Consider the following 6,131-nt stretch of genomic DNA (forward strand, 5'->3'; position numbering starts at 1 on the left):
GTCATAGTGTTGCCGTCAAAAATTTTTAAAATCAACGAGGTGGGTTTCTGATTAACCTTTTTAACAAAAAACAAATGCTTTTTATTCTCGAAAATTGCTTTTATGATTTCGATCGTAATTTTTGTAGTATAATTAGACTCAAAAAATTTTATTAACGAAATCTTTGCATAAGAGAGTGCATTTTTACTTGCGATATAGGTATAGGTACTATATATCAAGTTATGCATTCGTACAAAAAAAAAAAGTTGAGATAGCATTTTTCAATAACATAACGATGGTAGAGAATGCCAAAAAAGTGGGTCCCGGAAGTCCGTCTGTCTGTCCGTCTGTCAGTCTGTCGGTCTGTCTGTCTGTAAACCAGGCTACAGCCTAAACGGATGGACCGATTGATGTCAAACTTGGTATGTAGCATTATTTGGGGACTCTCCATAGGTGTTTTTGGAATTAATTTTTTTGGACCAAAAATAACGGTACTTGTCACATACCGATTTTAGTAAAATTAAAATTGCTCAAAAACGGCTCTAACGATTTTGTTTAAAAAATTCAAATGTAAGTTTAAAGACAAGGTCTATCTGCTAATAAAAAAAATTTTGTTGTATAAAATTAGACAAGCCGTGAGCGAGATTTACTTTTGAGCAAATAAGTTAAAAATAAATTTTTTTTTGAAGTTATACTTCTTATGGGACGGTGGGTATGAAAATTTGTTTTTTGACAAGAATGTCAAAGGGATTATGACGCGATCGCACTCTCCGAGATAATTGGGCAGCCAGGGCTGTCGCTTCACCTTTTGAGTTGGTAGTACTTTAGTATTTAAAAATGCAGTACGCCGCAGTACGGTAATAAAAAAAAAACAGACAACACGTGGCAAGTTGCATGTTTCATGTCGCAAGTTGCATGTGGCATGTGGCAAATACCATGTGGCATGAAACATGGTGCAAGTGCATGAGGCAAGTAGCACGAGGCATGTTGCATTCAGTATGCAAAATGTGGCAAGTTGTGTGTGGCAAGTTGCGTGTGGCAAGTAGCATGTGGCAAGTTGCATGTGGCAAGTTGCATGTGCAAAATGCATGTGGCAAGTTGCATGTGACAAGTTGTGTGTGGCTTGCTTCAAAAAAAAAAACCAAAATGTAAATAGGTACTCAAAAATAAAAGGAAAAGAAAGCAATATAGACTAAAACTAAACCTGTATTGATATAAAGGCCATCAATCGTAGATAAAATTTAGTTTTTTTTTTTGAAAAAATTAGCCCCGGAAATTGGTATGAAGATTCTTAATTTCCAATTATAAAGTTTTTTCATGCATAACTATATTCAGGGAAGTCCTGGTTTAAGGTACGGAGATAGTATCAACAAATTTCCTAAGATCACCATAAGCTGAGATCGTTGAAAAAATACGCTGTTTGACTATTCGAATAATAATATAAAACAAAAATAATAAAAAATAAAAATATGAAATGAAATTCATTTAATATACTGAGTGAGAAGTATAACTTCAGTCGCGTGTACATGTGTACACCCAACACCCACTCTTTTTTTTTAGTATATCAGAAATCTTTTCCAGAAATTTGCAATTACTCGAAGATGATTTTTTGTTGGTTACATTAACATACTATTTCGAACGCTTCACATATTCAGTTAAATTGTTTCAAAGGTCATGAAATGGTCAATTCGTCTGATTATTGCTTATGACTAGGGTAAATGGTATTAATGGTCACCGGAAAATTTATCAAATTACAATTCGTCGAAAACAATTTATCGAATAACAATTCATAAAATGACAAATTCATCGAATAAATTATTAAAAATCATAGGTTGTCACCACAATGTCGTGCCATATCTTTTTGTAAAGCTAGTAACTTTTACTCTAATTTTGCATTTAAATAAAAACGTTTTATTGAATCTTTTTTCCAATTTTTTTTTGCAAACACAAAATTTTGAAAAAAAAAAAACTAAAACAAAAATTTCAAACTCCTTTTTTTTCAAAATTTTATGTAATTAAAAGCTAATTTTGTTTTGAAAGATAAATTTTGACATTTTTTTTAAAGAAACAAAGAAAACCCGATGCAAAAATATCTTGTCGTTTCCGAGAAATTAATAAAAAAAAAAAAAAACAACTTTTTTCTAAGAAAACACTTAATTATTTGTTTTACGTTGTTGATTTAGTGTTCATTTCCTTGTATTTTACGGTGAGTTTGGATGCATTTTCTTCGAATGACAATTCCTCAGACCAAACAAAAATTTTTTTTTTAGAAATCACAATACTTTGTATCAACTATATGTAACTGCAATCGATACTAAATCCCCCTAAATCAAATAGTCATTTGAACTGTGTAGAAGCGAAAAATTTGCCAATATCATTTTTAAGTATTTTTTAGGAGAGGAATTCGTAGTTAAAAGTTTAAAAAAGCCCTGCTTACGGTAAACGAATTTAAAAATGGCCGAATATTCAGCGGCATCTCTAGTTTTGTAGGTACAAAGAGTGATAAGTTGGTTGATATAAATTGCAAGCGTTAGCGAGCAAGAAAATTTTTTTTAAGAAACAAATTTTAACCATCCTAATAATATATAAAACATTGAAAAATGGACTTTTTCTTGCACAGAAATTTTGTAGCAGAAAATTGACAGGTACATTCTATCTATTGAGTTCTAAATGAAATTAGCAATACTTAAAAACCAAAATTTTAAATAATCCAAGTTGTTTGACATGAGCTAATTACACTGGTCAACAAGGTTTTTGTAACAGAAACCAGGGTATAATTTTCTATAGGCTGAGCTCGAATCCGAAGTCAGAAAAATTCTATCACATCAAGTTTTGGAGATATTCCCGTTAGAAAATCGAAAATGCCGATTTTTACCAGTTTTCAAAGTTATTTTTTAGCGTTTACTTATTTTTTTTTTGAAATTAAATTTGTAACAGTTTCTAAAAGAATTATGCCAAAATTTGAAAGCGATATTTGCTATTAAAAGCAAATAAATATGAGATGCCCCAAACACTTTGATTTCAAGTTATGATTTCTCGAGGAAGAAAATAGACATTTAAAAGATTTAAACGGATTTAGAGAGACAAAACTTAATTCTTTTAAAAACTGTTACAAATTCAATTTAAAAAAAATAAGTAGGTAAACGCTAAAAAATAACCCTGAAAACTGGTAAAAAGCGGCATTTTCGATTTTTTAACGGGAATATCTCAAAAACGTGATGTGATCGAATTTTTCTGACTTGGGTTTCGAGCTCAGCACACAAAAAACCTATAGAAGAGTATACCCTGGTTTCTGTAACAAAAAAGAAGTTTAATTTTGTTGACCAGTGTTATACTTCACTTTGAAATTTAACAATAAACTGAAATTGTTTAATTTTATAATTTGAAACAAAAGAATAACGAAATGTTGTAAATACAGTGCTTTGCAAAAGTATAATCGCACCATATATATAAAACCGAGTATTGCAGCGACACCCTACTATTTTTTTTATTAAAGGGGATCAAAAAACAAGAATATTGAGAAGAACAAAATGTCCCGTTACTTTCTCTTATAATTTTTAGAAATAAAAACAAGTTTTTCTTCCATTGTAAAAGTATAATCGCATTTTTTTATATTTTGAGTATGGCCAACAAGGTTTTTGTTACACAAACCAAGATATACTTTTCTAAAGGTTTTTTATGTGCTGAGCTCGAATCCGAACTCAGAAAAATTCTATCACATCGCGTTTTTGAGATATTCCCATTAGAAAATCGAAGATCCCGCTTTTTGCCAGTTTTCGAGGTTATTTCTTAGCGTTGGTAGGTACTACAGTCTCTGAATAAATCGATACATTTATTTTCGCTTACATACTGGATTTAAGGTTAACATAGAACAAAAGTGGGTTATAAGCAACTGAAGATATCTCGGACAGTAGAAAAGATGTCTGAAAGATTTAAATAGATTTAAGGGTAATATTTCAAAAACGAGATGTGATCGAATAAGTCCGTCTTTGGATTCGAGTTCTAGCACCGAAACCCTTTGAAAAAGCATAGTTTAGTCTCGGCACCAAAAACCCTGCATAAGTACTTGTGGTATTTAAAGGGTTTTCAAAAGAGCATTTTAAGGTGTTAACATAGTGCTTAAGGAAATGGTCAAAGAGATAAAAACTCTTTGTAATGGACCAAACAATTTTTGTTTTCCTTTATACAAACTTCATCGACAGCTTCTGCAACGATGCAAAATTGGTAATGATTTTAAGGGAGATTTTCATATAGGTAATCAAATCACTAAAATACAAAAACAAATCATTTAGTGCTGCACATATTAGACTTGTATATGTTTATAATATAGGTATCTTTTGATTTTCTGAAAAAAAATTTCGGGGGGGGGGTTAAACACCCAAAACCCCCCCCTAAATACGGCTATGGTCGCACGTGCGGGCAGGTGCATTATATTCAGTATAATATATCCTTATGTACAGCAAAAAAAAAAATCGCAAAAAATAGAACCGGATCCATTTTTTTAAACTTTGCGATTTTAAAATCGCAAGTCTGTGCGCTCTCATTTAAAATAATGTGTTTCATTTCTTGCGTCTGAAAAATCGAGTGGTTGAAAATCGCATGTGTGCGCATGATTTGGCCTCTTTGCGACTGCTACTTTTTAGTCGTTTTCGGTTTAGTCGCAAGTGTGTGCACAACTATACTGGTCCATTTGTTCCATTTTAATTTACGACAGTCGAGTCGCCAAAAAAAATGGGACAATTTTCAATTTTTAAATCGCGGCTATTTTTTAGAAGCATGTGTGTTCACCGGCATTGAAATCCGTGTGATCCATTTTTGCGACTAAATAATCGCGCGACTGAAATCGCATGTGTGCGCCTAGCCTTAGTTTGCATTTAAATAAAAGTCCCGAAAAAAAATTTCTTAGTCCAAAAATATGAACAAAATTTCTATTTCATATTTCACGACTCAATAAAATTTTTCACATACCTATTAGGACTTAGAATAACTTTTTATATTTTTGGACTGCGAATAATTTTTAATATTTTAGGACATAGAAATATTTTCAAAATTTTTAGTTTGGAAAAAAAAAATCCCTCAAACATTTTCCGCAAATCAAAATTTATACCTATTCTTTCAAATAAAAGTTTAGTAAGATTGAATAGCTTATGCAGTATTTGTGTTTGAGCTGAAGAACAGTTCTTCGAAATGACCAACATAAACAAATCAAACTTTCAATAGGAACAAACATAGGCGATAAATCAATAAAGCACTCAAACGCAATTTACCTTAAAACATCCCATATTTACAAGTTCAGGTTTCAAAAATCTTCCATTACAAGTGGGTTTTGCATAATCGTAAAAAATATACAATGTGTAATAAAAGAAGTGCAAAAATGTTTAAAATATGAACTGCGACTCAAACCACGGAAACCCTAACGAGTACTCCCTTAGTTTGACTGAAAATAGGAGCATCACGCACCCTCATATCACCCACTCTATTTGAGCACATCCTCTCTCTGATGGATAACCGGCGCCAGGAAGGAGATAGATCGTATTAAACATGAAATTTATTTTATTTTTATTTGCATTTTTTTTTTATTTTGTAGGCATTATTTAATTTTTTTTTTTTTATTTGAGGGAAAAACAAAAAACCTCAACCAATCTGAAAATTGTATTTACGGGCAAACATAGCCGCATTATCATGGTGCTTCATTGCTTGCCGGGGAATCAGGACGAATTAAAAATTCAACAATGAAACAGTTTTCTATTGTTTGAATAATAATGTATTCGCGTTATACACTCGATTTCATTTTAGTATTTGTCAATTAATGAATTCATATAGGAAAAAGCTTCGTGTAAGGCTCGGTGGATAGGTGGGTATTATCAGTTAAGAGGATTCTTTTTTTTTTTATTATTTTTCATTTATTTTTTGTAATTTTATTTGTTTTTTTTTATTTTTTATTTTATTTTATAAATGTTGGTAGGTAATCAAATTTTGCCTAATAAAGTTGTGTTATACGAGCAGCGACGGCGGCGAATAAACTTGCGTGGGGGAAAGGTAAGACCGTGTGCAGTGAATGTGCACAAAAGTTCGCAATGGCGTGATTAATTTTTGCGCAGTCAATGTACAATATAATTTGCTGAATTAAATTTCAGGATGAACTAATACAA

This window comes from Episyrphus balteatus, chromosome 2 (genome assembly GCF_945859705.1).
Source record: "Episyrphus balteatus chromosome 2, idEpiBalt1.1, whole genome shotgun sequence".
NCBI lineage: Eukaryota > Metazoa > Arthropoda > Insecta > Diptera > Syrphidae > Episyrphus > Episyrphus balteatus.